Source organism: Heterocephalus glaber, unplaced genomic scaffold (assembly GCF_053883595.1).
Source record: "Heterocephalus glaber isolate CG9 unplaced genomic scaffold, H.glaber_assembly_v1.0 deba00001428, whole genome shotgun sequence".
Taxonomy (NCBI): Eukaryota; Metazoa; Chordata; class Mammalia; order Rodentia; family Bathyergidae; genus Heterocephalus; species Heterocephalus glaber.
In genome coordinates this window covers 15,347,241-15,352,308 of record NW_028258293.1, presented here as the reverse complement: position 1 = coordinate 15,352,308, position 5,068 = coordinate 15,347,241, and the positions used below count along the sequence as shown (strand labels likewise).

Genomic DNA, 5,068 nt, shown 5'->3' with positions numbered 1-5,068 from the left:
ATATGTATCTCTTACAGATAGCATGCAATTGGATAATGTGTTTTTTCCATTCTGTTATGATCTGCCTTTTGGTTCAGTGTTTAGTCTAGTTGCATTTAATGCAATTAGTAGTAAGATAGAATCTATACCTGCTATTTTGTTATTCTTTTCCATGTATATTATATATTTTCTTTCCCTCTATTCTGTTCCTATTATTCTTTCTTTATGTTAAATAGATACTTTTCTAATGTACTTTTTTTTGTTCATTATGCTGCATTTATTATCGGAATCAACAGTAAACTGAAGGATGGACTAACTTTTTTGTTGTTAACTTTGGACATTAACTAAAAAGTTTGGGCTAGAACTATATTATTACTTTTATACTACAGAGGTTACATCTGGCCTCTGACTCCCAGTGGCAGGTAAATTCAGGAATCCACAGCAGTAACATTCACCATCATGTGAGATATCCTTCTTCAGGATTTTCTATAGGGGAAGGGAACCCCCAATACTGGGCTGAAAACATATGAAAGCAGGAAGAAGAGCCTGAAATAACCAGCACCTCAGAAGTCTCACCAACGTTAGAGTGCCAGCCTAGGCAGACTTTGGGGACCACCAATTTAAACCTTTCTAACAACTGTCTCTGTCAGAGACAAGTCAGATGGGACAGCCTGCTACTGTAGTGGCACCTAGACAGCTCTGGTGTTACCCAGATGAATGACTGTAGCATCAGAAGTCTCAGTACTTCAAAACTCCATAAACATGATGTGCTGTTCTTTACCCACTTAGGTTTTCTTCTCTTCCTTTTCTCTTTATTCTTCATTTTCTTTTCTTCAGTTTCCATTAGATCTTGCCCTCCCCCACTAGCCCCTCCACATTGGTATCTCAAAGCTTGCTTCTTTCTCATCTTTCTTGCTACTTTCTGTAGTGGTTAACACAATATGCCATGACACAGCCACATGTCTAAATGCTTCTCTAGCAGAATTATGAGTCTATGAACTGGTGGTTTAGTGAATTGGGTCAGTTCATTTTCAAAAATGTAAGCAAGCAATAAAAAGGTAGAAGACTTGAAGCCAGAAGCTATGAACTCCTAAATCCATCATCTATTTCTAACAGACTGTCTAGGCACTGGACATATATGAGCCTGTGTAATTCTACCTAGTTCTCTGTCTTCTGGCAGGGCCTGCTGACACCATTACAAGTGTCACTAACACCTTAAAAATGCTTTTCTCTAACATGTGATTGTGGAATATATGATGAAGAATTCAATTCCAGTTACCAAGTATTCAAAAAAGAAGTCTAAAGTATGGCATTGAATGTGAAGGTGGAATACACACTGTGCTCTGTACTCAAAGCATTTCTAGAACCTTGTAGGGCTGCTGAAGCTCATAAGTCCTAGTTTCTCTCAATATTTAGAAGTTCACAAGTACTGAAGCATGCTTTAGAAAGCAAATTTTGTGAAAATACTTTTTAAAAAGTATCTTATCAGATCTCCCTTACTTACTTGCATTGTCTTTTTCCTGAGTGGTATCTGCATCAATGTTAGAGCTGACAGACTGACTGTCTGAATTTTTGCTGCTGTCATCTAACTTTTTAAGCCTATTTAAGCATTTATCTGTTTCTCTGAGTCCACATTTGCTATTGATAACAGGAGCAGGTGCAGGCAGTCCTACTCTGGATTTAAAAGCACCAGTTCCCCGTCTTCCACAAGCATAACACTAGCAGAACTCATTATTTCCCCCCCCAAATTCATCTCCATAATAACAAGAAGTTTCTTCTCCAGGTTCAATATCTCTTAGAGCCTTCACACATGCTGTATCTTGACCAGTTGACACAAACTTACAGTTGGGTCTGCAATCATGATTTATGAATGCAGCAGGACTGAGCCAGAGTTGTGCACAGTTTTTCCTTGTGGAATACATGACACTGAAGTCGTTTTCTCCATGTCTAAGCAGCACGTTCTCCTCAATTTCTGAAAGCTCAGCAATTCAACCCACCAGTAATTCTATTTTGTCATTCATTTCCACTCTTTTGTTGCAATTATCTTGGCTCCATTTTGTTCTGATGAGTATCTATTACAAGGCAATATTGCAAATCCACTGTCAGTTGCAAACATTCGCAAGTAAATAAATACATGTTCCTTGAATAATTTCTCCTGCACTTTGTTCTTGTGGAGAAAATAGTGCTGTGCCCATTCACCTGAAGTCAAACATTTGAAGGCTTTCTCCAAGTGTTCATCTTTTTTAAAATGTTCAATTACTTCCTTTAGTTCTTCTTGCCTTCCTTTAATAGGCCGAAATCTCACAGGGTTGTTGTGAGGAAAACTGTCAAATTTTGAAAAATGCCTCGAGCCCCTTGAAGGAAAGGAACTAGTATTCATTTTGTGTGTCTGAAAACCTAAATAGGGATCAAGAACCAAACTGGTTGCTAGATCATCATTTTCACAGAGTTCCTTGGCGGACATTCCAGAAGATGGCACATAACGACTCTATCCTTCAAATCCTGAATTACCATTACATCTGCTTGACCTCCTCTCGACTGTGACTGTGTTTCTGCCAGTCTTCAAGGTGTCCTTGCCTGTGTGCTGTAATTTTGATCGGTTCTGCTGATGATCATTAGACAACTTGCCTCCGTTTCTTCTGCCATTCACCACCATGTTCTTGGATTCTCCCAACCACTTCATACCCAAAGACAGCCTGACCCAGGAGCATTTAGTCACTTTCTTCAAATAGCTTAGAAAATAATTTCAATGTTCTTTGCTCCACCTTGTGCGCAGCCGCGCGGTCTGAAAAGCATCTGCCTCCCTCAGGGGCCACGTCCCGCTTCCTCTCGCCAGCGCGGTGCCTCTTTCTTCCCCGGGTGTCCTCACCTCATAGCCCGGGAGACTTACTGTCCGTACTCCGACCTGTCGCTGGCGCCGGTGAGCCACCCGGATACCGCCCGGGCCCGGTGGAAGGGCTCTAATGTACTATTTTAATTCCTTTGTTTTAAAATTTTTTTACTAAATATATTTAAATTGCTTTCTTAGGGGATGTTTAAGGCTCATTATTAGCATCTTGATTTATAACACTCTAGTTCAAATTAATATCAATTTAATTTCAAGGTACACTATTTTATTTTCCTTTCCCCTACCCCTCCCACTTTCCCTTCCCCTTTGCCCCTTTTCTTCCTATTTCACAATATCAATTATACATTTTGATTCTTATTTACACTTTTAGATTTTCCACACCAAAGAAACTATTCGGTATTTACACATGTATGTCCTATTTATTTCACTGAAGAGTATCACCTCAATGTGCATCCATTTAGCTATAAAATTCTCTAATTTCTCATTTTTTATGGCTGAGTAGTACTCATTTTATAAAAAAACCCCACATTTTCTTGATCCAGTCTTCAGTTGATGGGCATTTGGGCTGCTTCCAAGTTTTAGCTATTACAAACTGTGCTGCTATGAACAAGGGTGCACATATTTCACTGTGGTATGATTCTGTTAATTCTTTGGGGAAGATCCCCAGCAGGGGAATAGCCAAATGGGGCTTCCAGTCCTAGTTCTTTGAGGTATCTCCGTACTGATTTCCACAGTGGTTGCACCAGTCTACACTCCCACCAGCAGTGGAGCAGTGTTTCTCTTTCCCCACAGCCCTGCCAGCATTTGTTATTGGTTGATTTCATGATAGCAGCCATTCTTTCTGGAGTGAGGTGGAATTTCAACATTGTTTTCATTTGCATCTCTCGAATGACCAGTGATGTTGAGTATTTTTTCCTATGTTTATCTTCTATTTCTACTTCTTTGTGTGAGAAATGTCTGTTCATTTCAGATGCCCATTTTTGGACTGGGTCTTTAAATTTGGGAGGTCTGATATTTTAAAGTTCTTTATAGATTTGAGATAGTAGACCTTTGTCTGAGGGACAGCTGGTGAACATTTTTCCCACATTGTGGGTTGTTTCTTCACACTGCTGGTGGCTTCTCTTGCTGTGCAGAAGCTTTTTAGTAAGAAGAGATCCCACTTGTTGATTGTTTGTGCTAGTTCACAGGCAACTGAGGTTTTGCTCATAAAATCTTTTCCTACACCAATGTCTTCAGGAGTTCTTCCTAAACTCTCTTCTAGCCGGTTTAGTATTTCTATTTTAATATTTAGGTCTTTAATCCATTTAGATTTTAGTTTAGTGCATGGTGGGAGATATAGGTCTAGTTTTAGTCTTTGGGAAGTTGAAACCCAATTTTTCCAGCGCCATTTATTAAAGAGGCTATCTTTCCTCCAGTGAGGGCGTTTGGCTCCTTTGTTGAACATGAGGTGGCTGAGTGTGTCTGGAGTTGTTTATGCATCTTCTAATCTCTTCCACTGGTTCTCAGGCCTGTTTCTTTGTCAGTACCATGTTGTTTTTATCACAGTAGCTTTGTAGTATAGTTTCAAGTTGGGGATTGTGATACCCCCTGCCATGTCTCTGTTACCTAGAATTGCTTTTGCTATTCTGGGTCTCTTCTTGTTCCAAATGAATTTTTGGATTGTTTTCTCAAGGTCAGTGAACTATGCTGCTGGGATTTCGATTGGGATTGCATTGGATATATAGCAGTTTTGGAAGTATGGCCATTTTCACTATGTTGATCCTTCCTACCCAGGAGCAGGGCACATCTTTCCATTTTCTGATATCATCTTCAATCTCTCTTTTCAGAGTGCTATAACTTTCAGAGAAGAGGTCTTTGATTTCTTTTCTTAGGTTGATTCCTAGGTATCTCAGTTTTTGGGGTGCTATTGTGAAAGGAATTGTTTGCCTTATTTCTGTCTCAGTGAGTCTGTTGTTCATGTAGAGGAAAGCTATTGATTTTTGTGTGTTGACCTTGTATCCAGCTACTTTAGTGAATTCGGTTATTAAGTCTAGCAGACTTTTGGTGGAGTTCTTGGAGTCTTCTATATAGAGTATCATGTCATCTGCAAGTAATGACAATTTGACTTCTTCATTTCCTATCTTTATTCCTTTTATTTCTTTCCTTTGTCTAATTGCCATGGCTAATGTTTCCAAAAGTATATGGAACAGGACTGGTGATAGTGGACATCTTTGTCTTGTTTTTTATTTTACTGTGAAGGAT

The 5,068-nt window shown here is 39.3% G+C and overlaps 1 pseudogene; it reads right to left on the bottom strand.

Moving 5' to 3' along the window:
* Positions 1-1,475: 1,475 nt before the first annotated feature.
* LOC101726407 (histone-lysine N-methyltransferase KMT5B pseudogene) lies at positions 1,476-2,662 on the bottom strand (annotated as a pseudogene).
* Between the last annotated feature and the right edge of the window lie 2,406 nt (positions 2,663-5,068).